The sequence below is a fragment of the Diadema antillarum genome, unplaced genomic scaffold, assembly GCF_040938485.1.
Source record: "Diadema antillarum isolate AM-2024a unplaced genomic scaffold, OU_Dant_1.0 seq00000693_RagTag, whole genome shotgun sequence".
NCBI lineage: Eukaryota > Metazoa > Echinodermata > Echinoidea > Diadematoida > Diadematidae > Diadema > Diadema antillarum.
The window spans coordinates 193,275-212,713 of NW_027271598.1; the positions used below are offsets into that span (position 1 = coordinate 193,275).

General features: G+C 36.5%; 1 long non-coding RNA gene across 2 annotated transcripts in view; it reads left to right on the top strand.

Moving 5' to 3' along the window:
• LOC139737410 (uncharacterized) overlaps positions 1-17,636 on the top strand; it is a 36,036-nt gene extending 18,400 nt beyond the window's left edge. For both annotated transcript variants that reach the window (XR_011711374.1, XR_011711375.1), the window contains exons 6-7: positions 8,152-8,211; positions 10,457-17,636. This is a non-coding gene — a long non-coding RNA (uncharacterized lncRNA). The remainder of the gene's footprint in view (positions 1-8,151; positions 8,212-10,456) is intronic.
• The last annotated feature ends 1,803 nt before the right edge of the window (positions 17,637-19,439 follow it).

Genomic DNA, 19,439 nt, shown 5'->3' on the forward strand with positions numbered 1-19,439 from the left:
TTAACAAACCCTACTACACTTTCAGATTACTATAGTAACAAACATGGAATTTGCGTTTTTCGGATACGGAAGAACGAACCATCGGAATATAAGTATATACACCTATCCGGTATCATCATACCTGACTCTTTTTGGAATAATAACCACCACGCAAAGAAATTAACAATGTCAAACTGAGAAACTGATTTCTTGCCTCAAAATTTTCCCTGATGCCGTCTATATATTTCTTTTCTGAATTACCCTTCCCCCTTTCCAGAATACACACATCACGCAAAAAAAATGAACGATATCAAACTGAGAATTTCACTTACTTGTATTTCTTGCCTCAAGATTTTCACTCCCTTCTACATTTATTTTCTGAATCACCCACCCCCCATCCCCTAATCGACTGAAAAAAAAAATAAACGTAGTTACAGTCATTCCGAAGGCTCGTAAATCCCAAATTGACGAACAAGGGGGGGGGGAATCGTTTTTTGAAGAATCGTCGACTCGAAAACGAAACGGGGGTCGATATTAAATCGTTGTTAAACTCAAAAGATAAATGAGTAACTAAACAAATAGATAGATAAATAAATAAATACATAATAAATAAATAAATAAAATTTCGTGCCGGATTAAGAGTGTTCAGACTAAGGCACCTTCGGAATAATCCCACACACTGTTAGTTACTTAAAAGTTGATGCCTATTTAGGTGGTCAAATCTTACGTTTGAAATGAGAAAGTGGGAGCATTTGCAGACATTTTAAAAACATCCGACATTAACGTTTTAGCACAATAAAGAGCCGAAAGTTATCGTTATTCATTTCCGATTGTAAGAGCAATCATGCAACATTTACTAGTATTTTAGCACCTTACGGAGCCGAATGTTACCGTTAATCATTTTCAAATGTAAAAGCAAACTACCGACATTCATTTTAGCATCTTAGGGAGCTGAATGTTATCCTTATTCATTTCCGAACGTGAAAGCAAACATCCGCTATCTATTTCAGCATCTAACTGAGCCGATTGATACAGTTAGTCATTTCCAAAATTAATGTAAAAGCAACAATCTCTTACTGTTTTAGCATCGTACGGAGCAGAATATTACTGATATTCATTTCCAAATTTAAAAGCAAACATCCGACATTTATTTATCATACGGAGCCGAATGTTATATGCTGCTGTCCACTTCCGAAAGTGAAATGAATCATCTGACAATATTATTTTAGCATCGTACGGAGCCGAAAAGTAGGGCCTACTGTTGTTCATTTTTAACGTCAAGGCAGATATCAGACATTTACTTTCCCATCAAACGCAGCTGAATGTTACTGTTATTCATTTCGAGATGTAAAAGCAAATATCCAACATTTATTTTAGCATCGTACGGAGCAGAATGTTACTTCTATTCACTTCCGAACGTAAAAGCAATCATCTGACATTTATTTCAGCATCTTCCGGAGCCGAATGTCATTGCTATTTACTTTCGAAAGTATAAGCAAACATCCGACATTCATTTGATCATAGTACGGAATTGAATATTATTGTTATTCATTTCCGAACGTCAAAGGGATCATTCGACATTTATTTTAGCATCTTCCGGAGCTGAATGTTATTGATATTTGTTTTCGAACATTAAAGCAAACATCCGGCATTTATTTCACCATCACACGGCGTTGAATATTATTGGTATTCATTTCCAAACGTCAAAGGGATCATTCAACATTTACTTTAGCATCTTCCAGAGCTGAATGTTATCGCTAATTTACTTTCGAACGTTAAATTAAACATCCAGCATTTATAGCATCTTCCGGAGCTGAATGTTATTGCTATTTACTTTCAAACATAAAAGTAAACATCAGACAGTTATTTTATCATCGTATACGGAGTTGAATATAATTGTTATTCATTTCCGAACGTCAAAGCAAACATCAAACGTCAATTTTAATGAATCAATGTTACTGTTATTCATTTCGAAATTTAAAAAGCAGACATCCGACAATTATTTTAGCATCGTATGGAGCAGAATATTACTGCTATTCGCTTCCGAACGTAAAAGCAATCATTTGATAGTCATTTTAGCATCTTCTGGAGCCAAATGTTGCTATTTACTTTCGAAAGTAAAAGCAAACATGCGGCGTTTATTTATTATCATCGTACGGAGTTGAATATTATTGTTAATCATTTCCGAAAGTCAAAGCAAACATTCGACATTTATTTCAGCATCTTCCGGAGCAAAATGTTATCCTTATGCATTTCCGATCGCAAAATCAAATATCTGACATCAATTTTAGCACCGTATGGAGCTGAATCTTACCGTTATTCATTTCCAAAAGTATAAACAAACATCCGACATTTATTTTAGTATCATACGAAATTACCATTATTCATTTCCAAAATTAAAATGAAACACCTGACATTAATTTTAGCATCTTGCGGAGCCGATTGTTGCCGCTGTTCATTTCCAAAAGTAAAGGCAAACATTCTGACTTTTTCCTACGGGAGAAATAGGACGACTTCGTAATACACTGTATTTAGTTCTTGAGTCACTTGACAGATAAAAAAAGATCTCACCTCATGCATGCAAAATTTTACATGTATGGAGCTGCCTAATTAAGGCATACATTCGCGTTTAAGTGTAGACCTACATGTGTTTTCATAAACCCTCTTCGATCGCTACTTTCAAAGTGTTCCCCGTTCAGTGAGATCACACCCCATAATTACGTTTTGAACTCGTGGGTTGTTACAACGCCGTCATTACCGACCGCGAATTTAAACACACGCGAAAAAGTCGGCACCGATGGAAACCGCGAAAGTTTCTGTACGCGAAAGAAACCACTTTTACAGTAGCCAAACGAAACGCAAATCAACTCATAACCAATGTTGAGACAAAGGAAAGCGTCGGGACACGTCGCTCATCGTCGGGCTATCACGAACATCATTTGTAATCTGGAGAGGCGCGTCTGGACACGTCGCTCGCTATTCAATTTGAGCACTGGCCGTGACCATTCAGAAATCTCGCTACATCTCAAGCGCCATGTCCCGAAACGTCGGCGCTATTAAAACGAACACTTGCGTGAGCGGAGGTCACGCAACATAGAAAAAATCAACAGCTTCTTTCGAGGGTGTCGGCAAGTGTCAGCAAGCGTCGGCAAGCGTCGCGGTATCATCAAAATGATGGCGCGTACTGCTTTGACCGACGCTTAGCGACGGAGTGAAAACATACTGCGACGCACTTCATTGTTCTCGCAATATGTCCCCGTCGCTGAGTGTCGCTCTCCGTCGCTCGCAGTCCCTACTTTACCAGGTGCGCCTAAAGAGGAAACTATCATATAAAGGACATCATGAATATCAGTTTGTCAAGAAAAAGAATGTCCTGGCTGCATTGGAATATTTAAAGAAAAATAATAAGTGGTATTCTGATATTACTATTGATAGTGAATGGAGCTCTGATTTATCAAAGAATAGTCAAGTAGCGTGTGTTGAATTGTTGGATTCAAGTGAAACTAATGATGAGGATGGTGATATAGAGGATGATCAAGACCAAAGATTACAAGGTATTCAGTTGGACACATGTTTACAAAAAGTTGATATGAGACAGGAAGTGCTTGATCAGTACTTCAATGATATTATCTGTTGTGCACCTTGTGAAAAGAATAGTCCTGTATCATTGTTGATGGATAACGCTAATGAAGCAAAATGTTTTCCTGCTCTATTTCCAACAGGCCAGCCAACGTTTCATGATACTAGGTGTATTGGAATAACACTGGGACGTTATTTACATAATCGTCTGATGCATGTAGACAACAGATTTGCAAAAAACACAGAATATATATTTTATGCGCAGTGTATTTATGAACTGCAACAAATACTTTCTAATGTTTCTATTGCTCTCAGACAAAGCTCAGAAAAAATAGATAATGCCATTTCAGTGAAAACTTCAGATCTAAAAGATGTTAGAAAAGTTCATGAGATTCTGGATTCTAATAAAGGGTTCAAATTTTTGAAACAAATACGGGGAACACCTCCATACTGGCAATCTACACAGAAAGATGTATTAGCAATGGTTAGACAACTTGGGAAGCCTACATGGTTTGCATCATTTTCATCAGCTGAAATGAGATGGCCTGAAGTTGTTGACACGATGCTAAGTCAACAAGGAGATACAAGAAAAGCAAATGATCTAGATTGGATGGATAAGTGTAACTTACTTAAGTCAAATCCTGTGACAGTGGCACGGATGTTTGATAAACGCTTTCATACATTCTTGAACAAAGTGATTCTTTCCCAGGCAGAGCCTATAGGAAAAATAATTGACTATTTTTACAGGATTGAATTTCAGCAGAGAGGATCTCCACACACACACTGTTTATTCTGGGTTGAAAATGCACCAAAATTGGGGATTGATAAAGATGAAACTGTCATAGATTTTGTTGATAAATACATTTCATGCAACAATCCATGTGAAGATGAAGATGATGAACTACATGAAATAGTGAGTAATGTTCAGCTTCACTCAAAGAAACATTCAAAATCATGCCAGAAAAAGGGAACAGCTTGTAGATTTAATTTTCCAAGACCACCCTCTGAGAAAACTTTTGTTGTGAAGCCTGATGATAATCCAGAAGTTACTGAGGAAGCACAGGATATTCTGTCTACAGTAAAGAATTCATCATGTATGGAAGGGAAACACGGTAATGCTAGACAGCTCTTTGAAGTTCTTGGGATATCTCAAAAGGAATTTGAAGATGCCTATAATGCTGTAGCTACAAAAGGAGATATAGTCATGAGAAGAGATCCAAAAGATATATGGGTGAATCAGTATAATAAATTCTTACTCAGAGCTTGGAATGCCAATATGGATTTGCAGTATATTACAAATGAGTATGCCTGCATTGTTTATGTTGTGTCATACTTGTCAAAAGCCGAAAGAGAAATGGGTTTGCTCTTGAAAAATGCAGAAAGTGAAATGAAAGAAGGCAATGAAGATGCTCGAAAGAGTATGAAAAAAATAGGACATGTCTATATGCAAAATCGTGAAGTTTCAGCACAAGAAAGTGTGTATCGTGTTTGTAGCTTGAGATTGAAAGAGTGCTCACGAAAAGTAGAGTTTATACCTGTTGGACCAAATCCCATTAGAATGAGTTTACCATTGAGTGTTATACAAAGTAGACGAGACGATGATGATAGGAGTCCATGGATGCCCAGCAGAATTGATAAATATAAAGCCCGACCTGATGGTTGTGAATTTGAAAATATGTGTTTAGCCACATTTTGTTCAAAGTATAGACTACTCAGTGAATCTGATATAAAGGGTAAGAAACAGAAACAGAATGTGTTCAAATTGAGAGGTCAGCTGGGCTATGTGCAAAAACGAACAAGAACCAGTGATGCTGTAGTGAGATATCCTCGTTTTTCAATGACTGTAACCCCTGAAAAGTATTATCAGAGCATACTGCAACTATTTTTACCGTTTCGTACTGATAAACAGTTAAAACCTGATCAATTTCTGACTTATGAGGATTTTTATAAGACTGGTTCTGTACGAATGTTGAACAAGAGACTTGAAAGTGTTAAAAACATTGTCAATGAAAATCTAAGGCAGTACGAAAAAAATGCTGATACAATTGATCAAGCACAAGAATTTCTTGAGAAGTTTGGTCCACAAGAAGATGCATGGGGCCTACTTTGTCCAGAAACAGAAGTAGAAAGACATGAAACGGTTAAAATCCGTGAAGAAATTGAAGATGTTGACAATGAATTTAGAATCCCAGATCTTGAATCTAAATCAGGAGAGAAAGAGTTATATGGCATAGAATTTCGATCATGTAGCATTACAAAAGAAGACAGTAATGTGTTATTAAGAACTTTAAATAGCAAGCAGCAAAAAGTATTCTACAAAATACGACAATGGTGTCTTGACAGAGTTAATGGAAAACAGCCTGCAACATTTCAGATTTTTGTGACAGGTGGTGCTGGAACAGGGAAAAGCCATCTTGTGAAATGCATATGTAATGAAGGGACGCGAATTCTTAGCAGAATGATGCGTAACCCAGATGATATTTCAATTATGAAAGTAGCTCCAACTGGAATTGCAGCTTACAACATTGAAGGAAGTACTATTCATAATGCTCTATCCATACCCATTTCTGCAACACTTCCTTACCAACCCCTTGGAGAAGAAAAGATAAGTCATCTACGTAATCAACTGGGTCAATTGCAGATGCTTATAATTGATGAAATATCCATGGTTGATCAAAAACTGTTGTGGTATATACATGGACGTTTGAGACAAATAAAGCAGACACGTGATGATGCTCCATTTGGAAAGGTTTCAGTTATAGCAGTTGGAGATTTCTATCAGTTACCCCCAGTAAAAGGCACTCCTTTGTATAAAGATTCATTGCAAAGTTCTCTATGGACAGACAACTTCTCTATAATTAACTTGGATGAAATAATGAGACAAAAGGATGACGCAGCGTTTGCTATTCTTCTGAACAAAGTAAGGGTAAAGGGAAAGGAAGATGAATTATCAACTGATGATGTAGCAGTTCTTCAATCATGCGAAACTGGAGAACAATGTGAGGGTGCATTGCACATATATTCTTCAAACAAGCAAGTAAATGATTGGAATAAAAGAATGCTTCACAAGAAATGCACAAATATCATATGCATCGATGCAGAAGATTATGAACTGGGTGATGAGGGTAAAAACAGAGCATGTGACAAACCACGAAAATGTGCTAAAGCTTCTTTGTCGGCGTATCTTTGGATTGCTGTAAATTCTAAAGTGATGCTTATCAGAAATGTAAATGTGACCAAAGGTTTATCAAATGGTTGCATTGGCACTGTGACTGACATAATGAGATTGAATGAAAATTCAAGACCAACGAGTGTATTGGTGAAATTTGACAATGAAAAAATAGGAACTCAGTCAATAGAAATGCAACAGGAATCAATTGGGAAAAAATATACTAGGAGACAATTTCCCTTGAAATTAGCATATGCATGCACAATACATAAAGTACAAGGTATGACAATAGAAAGAGCTGTTGTTTCTCTGAAAAATATATTTTTGCCTGGACAAGCATATGTAGCTCTGAGCCGTGTAACGTCATTATCTGGACTAGTTATTGAAGAATTTAATTCAAAAGTTATGTATTGCAATCCAGCCGTTAAAGAAAGCTTAGAGACCATGCCAACATTTCTTGACGAAAAGAGTATTGCCAATGATGTTACCAATACAACTATGAATATCATATTACATAACACTCAAGGCCTCAAAGCACATTTCAAAGATATCCAGTCAAATGGTGTCTTTCAAAACTCTGATATCATTTGTTTAACAGAAACTTGGCTTAATGATGACATTTTTGATGTGAATTTAGATCAGTTTAAAATGTACAATCAGCCTCGGTCAAAATCTTATTCTGATGACAGTCCCTTATTTTCTGCACTGAAAAAACAAGCACATGGGGGAGTTGCAGTGTACAGCAAAATCAAATGCATTAGTAGGCTGACATTACATATCAAGAACCTAGAATTTATAACATTTGCAGTAACTCATCCTTCATTTCTTATTTCAGTGATATATAGACCTCCTAGATATGACAAGATACAGTTTTGTGAGAAATTAAGGAAATTACTTGTAGAATTACAGCAAAGAAGTACAAAATGCATAGTTATTGGGGACTTCAATGAAAATCTCAGACAAAGCCCAGGTGATTCACATGTGCATAAATTGATGTGTTCTTATGGATACCAACAACATGTACATGATGCCACAACCGAAGGTGACACATTGATTGATCATGTATATAGCATAGGTATTGATAAACTTACCACCGAAGTTATTCCTCTTTACTACAGTTATCATGAAGCTGTTAGAATACAGTTTTGATAAATTTTGTTTTGACAAGTAATATTAATTGCATTTTTCCTGTTTACACTATGTGCTATATAACACAAGTTTTGAATTATTTCAAGCAAATTAATGCTAAATGTTATCTGACATGTGTTTGTCAAAAATTTGCTTTAATTAGTTGTTATTTTATTAGTCTTTGGCAGCTATGGTAGTGAAAGTAAAGCACTGACAAAATAATGCATCAATTTTGGTGTGTTGCATCTAGGCCTTTATGGCTAACATCTTTATGGCTTTCCTTTTGCCTGGGGAAGAATGAACTGGTCTGTGCTTGTGCCTAACATATCCATCCTTGGGTCCAAGTGTTTTTACAGGTAAGTTTTCTATTTCTTTCCTTTCCCTTTTTTTCTACATTTTGTCAAAATCAGGCTCAATCATACAGAATGTTGAAACTAGACACTGAATGTAATAATCTCTCCAGGATGTGTGTTTTTAAGTTCTATAAAAGTAACCTGTAGAATCATGTGTGAGCAGGATATTTCTTTAGAAATATTTTTTTATGCCTCCGACACGAAGTGGTGCCGGAGGCATTATGTTTTCGGGTTGTCCGTCCGTCCGTACGTACGTCCGTACGTCCGTCCGCTTTCGTTTACGCGATAACTTGAGTAATATTGACTTGAATTCTACCAAACTTGGTCCAAGTATAAAGTATGATGGGGCAATTAGTTGATTAGATTTTGGGTGAAATCCGCCAAAGGTCAAAGGTCAAGGTCAAATCATGAAATTGTATCTGTTTACGCGATAACTCAAGACTGGATCGAGCAAATTTCACCAAACTGTGTCGGAGGATGATGTATGATGGGACAATTACTTGATTAGTTTTTTAGTGAAATCGGACTGAGGTCAAAGGTCAAAGATCAAGGTCAAATCCTGAAATTTATCTGTTTACGTGATAACTCAAAACTGGATGAAGCACCTTTCACCAAACTTGGTCCAAGGATGATGTATGATGGGACAATTAGTTGAGTAGATTTTAGTGACATTGGCAAGAGGTCAAAGGTCAAAAGGTCAAGGTCAAATGCTAAAAATGTTGCTATTTCCCCAATATCTATGCAATGCCCTAAGGTATTTTCTTGAAACTTGGTGCAGACATGTACTACTGCATATAGATTCTCCAGAGAGAGTTTCATGTCATAAGGTCAAAGGTCAAAAGGTCGAAGGTTAGGTGAAAATGTTGTAATATCACTTTTCTCACAAATGGTTCAATGTATCTTCATAGAACTTGGTACATACACATGTACTGACTGGCAGAGATTATCTAGGGAATTTAGGGGTCGTAGGTCAATAGTCATGGGTCAAAGGTCAAGGTCAACTCCTCAATATTTTACTGTTTCCCTCATACACTAATATATGAAATGCTTGCATTATTAGTTTTCAAACTTAATATATACATGCATTACCTAATGGAGATTCTCCAGGAAATTTCCAGCCAGAATGTCAAAGGTCAGAGGTTAAGGGTCAAAGGCCAGGTTTCCATGCGTCCCCCCCAAAAAAAAAAAAAAAAAAAATCTATTTTGTACTGTAATTAACTCTTTCTTCATACCTTGGAAATTACTCAATGCATAAACTTATAGGGTCTGTCAGAATTCAAGTAAAAATTCTCAATTCCCCAAATATGTGCACCTGCACTCTTCGACAATTATAGCAAACCCAGTTCAAGGAAAGTGAATATTCAAGTCATTTCTGACAAACCTGTCATATCAATATTTTGCCAGTTATGTGAAACTGTCATGGATCACACATGTGAAGACATTGTACTGTACGCCTATTGGGAGAATCATGCATTATGGCGGAGGCATCAGTCGCCATAGCGACATACTTCTAGTTTTTCCCCTGAAATGTTTGTAATCATATGTTTCTAAAGTGTTTGCAGAACTACCATGTCTCCCTGATTCTGCAGGAGTCTCCCTGAAAATGTCAAAATCTGCTCATGTCTGAATAAGAGAATGTTAAAATCTACCTGATTTGGGAATTATTTTTGCTCATCGAAATGCGTAGAATGCACACACATCTTCCTCATTGCTGTATGGAATCTCCCTGATTTGGATGTGGGATTCTTGGTAGGCCTGTGTTTGGTGTTAAATACTTTTGTTAATATTTGTTAATTCCATATTGCATTTATGAAATTTTGCTTATGCATTTCCATATTATATATGTGATTGTTTGCAATTCTTGTTTTGTCTGACCTACATTGTAGCTACAAAACTTGATATACATCCAGAGAGTTATAAGGTACACACTGTACTCTTGTAAGCGCAATAAGTACAATGTACATGTAATCGTGAAGTGGAAGAATAAACATAAAAGGTGATGTTATGCTGTGTCAAGCTGTTCATCTTTCAGTACAGTTATATTCACAAGTTGTCATCACTACAACAAATTGGTTCTATTTGTCTAAAATATGTAAAATATTGTGCAACTTTCTCCATAACATTTGTCATGCTGACACATATGTTCTCACATTCTAACAACACATATTTTAGTGCTTTTGTTTTAGCACTGTTGAAAGGACCGTGTCCTTCATTGGTAACAGTATGTCTTTTATGTCTTTTCCGCCAGGTCTTGCCCAGCAGAAAGGACACACCAGCTTTGCTTTGTAGTGTTGGTATAGCACAGGGAGTAGAAATCTAAAGGCCCAAAACCAGTCGATTAGACCAGGTATGGACCCCATCTATTTCAACTGTGTGGACAACTGTCAATCCTGGATCAAACTTGGTTGGCATGCGAGATACTTCTTATCAGATGATAGCAGATGAGCAAGTTCATAGTGTGTTGAGACTTCCACTCTCTACCATCTACAATGATTTTAAGGACAGTGAAGAATACATTATGCCTGATAAATGGAAAAGCAAAACGTGTAAATTTATTTGAAGTATTATGGAATAGTTATGCAATATAAAATACCTGAATATCGTCAATTTCATGTTTATGTCGTAGTGAGCAAATCATGTGTAGTACTGGAAAATGCAGTAGGTTAACTATACGGGCACGTTAAGCCACCGTTCCTGCTGTGGCCCGTTGCATAAAACTTACCGTTGAATTTCAACCGTTACTACCGTCAAAATTAGGCATCACAGCCAATCAGCATTGAGGATTATAAAATTTACCACTAATTTGAAGACTTACCGCTAGAAAGGACGGTAAGTCCAGTGGTAAGGGTTTTATGCAACAGGGCAAGTGGTACCATGTGTTAATGACCCACAGCATGCTGTACGAGCTGAAATTTTCGCGTACAGATATTTTCGCGAATTGCTACTGGGAGGACGTTGGGCGTGTTGTTAATTTTGCGGTTGCGACGGTCTAATTGAACGTAACTATTTGCATATTGTTATATTCGCGTGTTGTTATTTTTGCGGTTCAAAGGCGATTCACGAAATTCGCGAAAATAAAACCACCGTGAAAATTTCAGCTCATATAATAATCTTTAACCCAACAGTGTTATTTTCTAGATCGACACAGAAACTTCTAAGGTAAAGGGCAAAGCCAAAATTTAACCATGAAAGTAGAATGGTGTGAACACATGAGTGCAGCACCTTATTTTTACGTTTTCCTAGTATGGAACAAAGCTCTGACATAGATATTAGATGGTGACTGTGAAAAGCAAGTATGTGTCATTTTTCTGTTGTATCCTTATGAATAATTGATGCTTAAAATTTGTGTATTTATACATACCTAAACCTTTAGTAGTGTTAGGTCTGCGGTTAGTTGAGCAGGACCCTATGTGGCAAATTGAGCTATGGCTCAACTAGCCCCATAGGTTGAATTCACGAAGGTGGTGCAGTTGAAACCATGTTTTAAATCATGGACAATTTGTATAGAGTATTAAGTGTCGCATGGCCTATTTCAGCACAAAATCAGTAATTTGTTTGACAAAAATGTTAATTTTGTTAATGAAATGTCATTTTGTGATGAAATTATCATTTCGTTGACAAAATGACTGATTTTTTGAAGAACTAGGTCATGCAACATTTGGCGCGCCATACAGATTATCCATGTTTTGTGAAACCCTGGTTTTAATTTTACCACTTTTGTGAATTCAGGTCATAAAGCCTAGCCCATTTCACCAAATACAGTGTGTATAATGAAGCAGTTCATTTCATATCCTTTTTTTTTTTTTTGAGGTATGAAAGTAACATAAGGAAGCCCATCTGCTCTATATTTGAATGTACTATGTAAAAGGATTTTTTTTTCTTTTAAAGAGGGTTTCTCTCAGACATTGTATTTGCATATTTTAATATCTTTATTTTGATCAATGCACAAGATGCCCATAGGTGTGGCAAGTTAAGCCATTTAATCTGTTTTTTGAAAGTTATACTGATTTTCTATGTGGGAATAGCAAGAAAGAACCAGCTACAAAATGTTTCCAAAGGATTCAATGAAATGGCATGATACAAATTTCTGCAAAATAATCAAGTTATTTTTATTGCATCATGCAAGAAACAAAAATTTACATAAAATACCTCACCTTTCCCAACTGCAGATGAAGTGAAAATTCAGAAAATTTGTGTGTTTTCATGAACAAGGGTGGGATTTAGTATTTAGAACAAGTTTCATTGGTGATTTTGGATATTGGGTTGTCTCTGAAAAAAATTGAAGTCATTATTTTTGATGTGTTTTCTGTGTCTTATGTAGAATTCTTTAGCAGTGTAATAAGAATTGAATCAAATGATGGAAATGTTGTCCTTTGTATCATAGATTGCATATTAGTAATTGTGTCCACATAACATACATGTTGCAGTGTGACTTGAAACAAAATAATTGCCATGTTGAAGGTAGTTGTCATTGCTTATTTCATATTCTGATTGTAAGCAGTGGCGGATCCAGAGGGAGCCCCCCCGTATTTGTCGTTCAAAACAAAGAACTAAAAAGAAAAAATGAAATGAAACACGGAAGTGGCACCAGAAATATTAGTTACCCCCCCCCCCCCCCCCCTTTACACATTCCTGGATCTGCCCCTGGTAAGTTTATTGAAATCCAGCAGAATTAATACTTTATTTATATATTTTCATAGATATGTTGTCCAGATACGAGATATGACCTGTGACAAAAATGGTGGTATTTTTCTAGCTGCATGGCATGTTCAAGACAACTGCCATTGCTAAGTGATATTCTTTGATATTGTACTTATATGATGTAGGTGATAACAAGGTGAACAAAGGAAATGTTTCTTTTTTATACTGACTTACAGTATTGGAAGTCACAGATCAGCGTTTTTTACTGTCTTTATGTTCAGCTGAGCATTGTTTTAAGACAAAAATGGCTGTCATTGTCAAGATAGGTACCACTGTTTATTTGAAATTCTTTGACATTATAAGTCACATCAATTCAAGGATTAGGATTATTTGTCTTCGTGTATGTTTTTTTTTGTTTGTTTGTGTGTGTGTATATATCAGGCATGTCATTGTCCATGTTTTAGTTGAACTGGCAAATAATTGAGTTACTTTTTTGACAAGGCTATTTTTGTAGCCATGGTCTGCCATGCGAAGGATATCTTGAAGACTGTAGTTGATGTCTTGAACCCCGATCAGACTCCAATCCTTTCATGTAATTAGCCACTCCATACTCAGACAAAGTGAATCCAATGGAGCCATCCTACACGTTATGCCAGGGGATCACTCCTACAAGTAAGTGATGTCTGATGGACTACACATTGAGAGGACATCCTGACACACTACACATTGTGTCAGGTCTAAATATGGCAGACAGGTTGCAGACAGATTCTTCCAGCATGAGAGGAGTGGAAGCAGGAAACAATTTGAGCCTTCAACTATTTTCCTAAAAAATGGCAAGAGTTTTCTTGCATTAATGACATCCAGATAATGCTGCTGTACTTTTTGGTTTCTAACGTGGTAGACATTGACACCAACAAGGATCTCATCACCACGCAAGGTAGTCACATTCATTGCTCTGATTGTCAGGACATGTCAAACACAGTAATAAAGCACCATGCAGACATGAGGAGGCTGACACTGGTACATTGTATCCTTGTGCATGTTAAAGGATGTCTTACAATAAATAGTTCAGCAAAGTGTCAATATGGACTTGTCATACCATCAGTCATCACCGAAAAGTCTGTGAACAATGGATTGCCTTTGGAGCTGGGAAGAGCTTCAGGTTAATTGGTTTTCATGCAATCACCAAAGGTCTTAGCCCTGGCTGATGTGGTGCCATGCCAATGTTTCATGCTAATAGTGGCAATGATTTGGTGTCTTGTTTTTGTCACGAGGCAGAGAGATTGCATCGGCAGCTGGACTACCTATGGAGACATCACAACTGTATTCAGCGTCATACCATTGCCAGACTTACATGCTGTTGGAGTCGATGCAACAAGTGGAGAAATTTGTGGTTAACTCTGGCAATCTCGTTGGGGAAAAAGAAAGATGCAGAAGAAGTTCAAAATGCCAGAATGTGACTTTGTAGTGTACAGTTCATTGTTTTGTTTTGTTTTTGTTTTGTGTTGTTTTGTTTTGTGGTGTTTTTTTTTTTTGTCAGTGCAGGGGAAATTGCCCTTAGTCACATAGCCAACAGGAAAGAGTGCTAGCGAGCATCTTGAAAAAGGTGGCTTTATAGTAACATTACTAATGTTTAATCAAAAATACTACAGGAAGAAATTTACATGCAAGAATGTATTTAATCTTTAGTATCAACAACTTAAAAAAAAATCATAGCCATTATTGAAATGGTCACCATTTTTGTCACAGAACAGATTTGCCTACATTTATGTCTGGTTATAAGCTTGTATTTTCATGTACACTTATTTTTGCAAATGAAAAGATCACATGTATTATACAGTACGAATCAGCTTGTGGTGAGGTGGGCAGTCTGTTGCAAATGTTGCATACCTAACTCATACAGTTTTGAAGCAGTTTTGATGAAACTCGGGATACATTATGATATTGAGGCTGTTTTGCTGAACAAAACCAGAAGTGTGTCAAAACTTTCTTGTTTGCACTATTTGCTGTGTTTTCACTCATTGAAAGACACCATAGACGTTAAATTTGGCATAAAATGTGGGCCTCATTTGAAACAATCTTGTGTGGTTGTCTGTGGGAAGGCTGATGGGTTTTTACAGCCTTTCTTAGGAATTTGCCAGAAATGATGGATGTGTTCCAGTCCAGATGAGAAAAAAAAAGAATAAAATTCCTGTCAAATGGTTCCTCAAAAAGTGTAAATGAAGGTGAGACTCAAACTTTACAGCTATTATTACTACTATTTATTCATTTATAAATATATATATTTATATATTTTTTTCTTTATTTTTATTCATCTATTTATTTATTTGGCCATACAGTATAATGTCTTATAATATACTTACACAATATACCGGCACATGTATAAACGGAATTGCTGGAATTTGCAGTTAGGTTAAAGGGGCATTCCGGACGATTTTCATAATTTCACATCATGTAGTACATAAATTGACAGCTCCATGTATAGATTTGTGGAATTTATTGTGGTCCTTAAGCAGAGAAACCAATGAATTAAAAATCTTAAACAAATTACACTGAACAGTGTTGATGACATCAGAGCCTCATCTATTTCAGAAATGTAGCAGTGTAATTCCATTACAATACCGCTTGTTCAACAAGCTCACCTGTGAAAAATCTATGCATGCCTTTTTCTTTTGTTCTGCTTCCTTGAGCCCCAACTCATGCATTCTTATGGTGAGGCTGCTATGTCATCATCCTTGTTCATTGCAATTTGTTATAGATTTTGCAAACATTCTCATTCCTCATCCCAGTCACTAATATTCTGAAACTCTGTACTCAGTTTAACTAATTTATAGTTGTTCAAATGTAATAGTCTGAAAATCATCCGGAGGTCCCCTTTAACTCGCACATCGTTGCTGGGGTGACAAGACTCGTATCTAAAAAATGTCAAATGTTCAGGAGAGCAAAAAAACATGGTAGCCAAAACATTGTGGTGAATGGAATAGCCTATCCTTTGACATGCCGTGGTGGCTTCATTTTTGCAGTAAGACATTTGGGATTTCGATAGGACATCACCTAATCCATTATTTGACCATTAACCCAAAAAAGTCATTTTCACCAAAATTGCAGATACAAGGTCTTGTCACAACATATTGCACATGTAAATATAAGAGTCTATGTTTGGTTGATGCAAATTGACCAAGTGTTATTATGAAACTGACATGAAAGAATGTCAAGGTACATGCCACAGAGATTAGAGCCTGTACATTGTGTTTTTTCTGGATGTGGAAAAAGGATAAAATAATGAGTGTCTATGTTTGGTTGATGCAAATTGAGTGTTATTTTGAAACTGACATGAAAGAGTGTCAAGTACGTGCCACAGGCATTAGAGCCCGTACATTGTATGTTTTCTGGACATGGAAAAAGGATAAAAATGAGACTTCCTGTGAAAAATTTCTTTTGAGGATGTGAAACAATGTTAATGCTATAGCCATAGATAATGATTCATTCAACAAATTTAAAGCACTGATGTAGTTGATACAGCTGCATTGCACCAGATTAATTTGGAGTTCACCAAATTGGCACATCTGAACTAATTCATACAGTGGTGAAAGTTATGGATTGGTGTCTTCCTCAGGCAAGGCTGAAGGTGTTATGTCAATGGAACTGTAACACACAAACTATGAATCAGTTAGAAGCTGACATCATGCACTGCCTAAAGTGGCAGATTTTTTGATAGATGTACGCCAAGGTTTCAGCTACACTCTAATAATTGTACATTTGCAGTTCCACATTAATAACAATTAGATCAGTTTTATGATTTGAGTAATGACACAGTGCATATGTAATAAGTGTTGATATTTGAAGTGCTCAAGATCAAAGAGTTGCTTTGTTCATTATGTTCATTGCATGCAAGGCAGGCAAGAATGTCAACAGCATGAGTAGAATATACTGGTGGATGTGCCAATTTGACGTAGACCTACAGAAATACACACAAAAGGTACATTGGCTATTGATTCCAACCCATTGTATGTGACAATTTAATCAGTGCATGCTATTGCATTCATAAAGTGTAAAAGGAAAGTTCACACATGCAAACACAAGAGGTGACATATGTGGTTACAAAGCAAACTATGCTTTTTTATGTGTCAGTAAATATCTGGGGCCCGTTGCACAAAAGTTACTATTATTGTAACTCTGTCATCCGATAGTAACTTCTATGGAATTCTTGATTTTGATAGGCTGTTGAGAACTGTAGCCATGGTCGCTATCATTGGATGGCAAAGTTACCATAATTGTAACTTTTATGCGACAGGCTTCTGGTGCATCAAGTAGGAATAATAAGATAATTTTCAGATGATAAGAGTAGCCTGTACAGTATCATTTATCACAGCATGCATTGAGCATACAGTGTGGTAACTACAGGTATGTGGGTGGATGAAAATAAACACACTGTACGCTGTATCTAAAAATAGCAAAGTTCATTTGTATGAGCTATGTACTGGTATAGGCCTACAGATAAGTGTGAAAAGAATTTACATACACCAATTGAAATTGTGTAGCACAGGAAGCAACATTGTTTTATGGAATGTGATTATTTTTGTTGTTTATCTACACAGTGTGAAAAAAAATGTGACTGTGACATTGATCACAGTGGTTGACTTTTGGTGAACCTTTTAAGAAAGCAATAAAGAAACAGATATCACAACAAACAAATTCTGAAAAGAATTTACTCTTTTCTTAACCCATGCAGATGCGTAGATGTGCGAGACTTTGTTGCTTTTGTGTTGTGTGTGTGTGTTTGTGTGTGGGTGCGTGTGTGTGTGTTTGTCAAAGAAGATGTTGCTTAATTGGTAACGACATTTCAAATTTGGTATGTTTAGTTTAATGATCTGTAGATGTAGTTATGCAAGACACACAGACCTACACTTTGGCCTGAAATTACGAAGGTGGATTGAATCTAAACAATGGTAGACATTAGACCATGGTCTTAAATAAGTGTGAAATAGGCGTGCCTTAACCGAAATGTGTATAGCATTTGCTGCTTGACGTCAACTGGGACATTGGCTTACGCAGTCTGTCAATGGTATAATTTTACACAGAAGAAATTTGGGTAAACCCAATTTAAACCATGGTTTCAATTGAACCACTTTCATGTATTTGGACCATCGTGTTTATACGTGACAATACATTGTCATGGTAACTTCTTATTCCTTCTTAAAAGTCTTGCAGAGTGAACAATATGCTTCCACTATTTTGAAACAATAAACATTAAATTTCGTGTAAATAATGACATTGAACGATCAAGTAGTTGTTATTTCATGAAATAATGTATGTGACATGAACTTAATATGTGCAAAATATGGGAGTGATAGGGGTTGTTTTTCCTGAGTTAGTGCAAATAAAGTGGCAAAAAGAAAGAAATATGACAATACATCGAAGATAAAACCAAGTTTTTTACGTGATACCGACATCGTATGAAAAAACGAGGGGCACATGATCAATAGCCCAAGGTCTCAGCTACAACATATTAAAATCTGGGAGAAATTCACCGAAGGGTAAGTGAGCTAGTGCTCGATAAAGACAATCATGTCAATTTTCACATCTAGAAAAATTCCCTCAAATAGAGATAACACGTCACAACGAGGTTACAAAAAGAAGTACATATGACCTTTGACCCCACTTTGCACAGACAAGATGGCATCTGAGCAAAAAGTGGTTATTTTCTGAAATGATTCTTGTAACATGGTCTTTACGTGTGCAAAATATGGATGTGGTAGGACATGTATTCACCAAGACACAGGATGAAAATTTATGACCTTTGACCCTTTAATTTCAACCAAGTTTTTTAACGTGATCCTGACATTGTATGAAAAACACAGGGCACACTAGCGATAGCGCGCAGTCTCAGCTACAACATATTAAAATCTGGGAGAAGTTCACCGAAGGGTAAGTGAGCTAGTGCTCGATAAAGACAATCATGTCAATTTTCACATCTAGAAAAATTCCCTCCCATAGAGATAACACGTCATAACGAAGACACAGAAAGAAGTACGTATGACCTTTGACCCCACTTTGCACAGACAAGATGGCTTCTGAGCAAAAAGTGGTGATTTTTGAAATGATCCTTGTATAATGGTCTTTACGTGTGCACAATATAGGAAAGATAGGACGTGTATTTACCAAGATACAGGATGAAACATTTATGACCTTTGACCCTACTTCACATACCCAAGATGGTGTCCGATCAAGTAGTTGTTATTTTATGAAATGTAGTACGTGACATGAAGTAAACATGTGCAAAATATGGGGGTTATAGGGAATGTCCTTTTTTAGTTATTGCAAAGAAAGTTGCAGAAAGAAATATCTCAATACATCGAAGATAAGCTTTAAATTCAACCACGTTTTTTGACGTGATACCGTATGAGAAACAAAGGGCACCTTAGCAATAGCCCGCAGTCTCAGCTACAACATATTAAAATCTGGGACAAATTCACCGAAGGGTAAGTGAGCTAGTGCTCGATAAAGACAATCATGTCAATTTTCACATCTAGAAAAACTCCCCCCATAGAGATAACACGTCATAACGAAGATAAAGAAAGAAGTACATA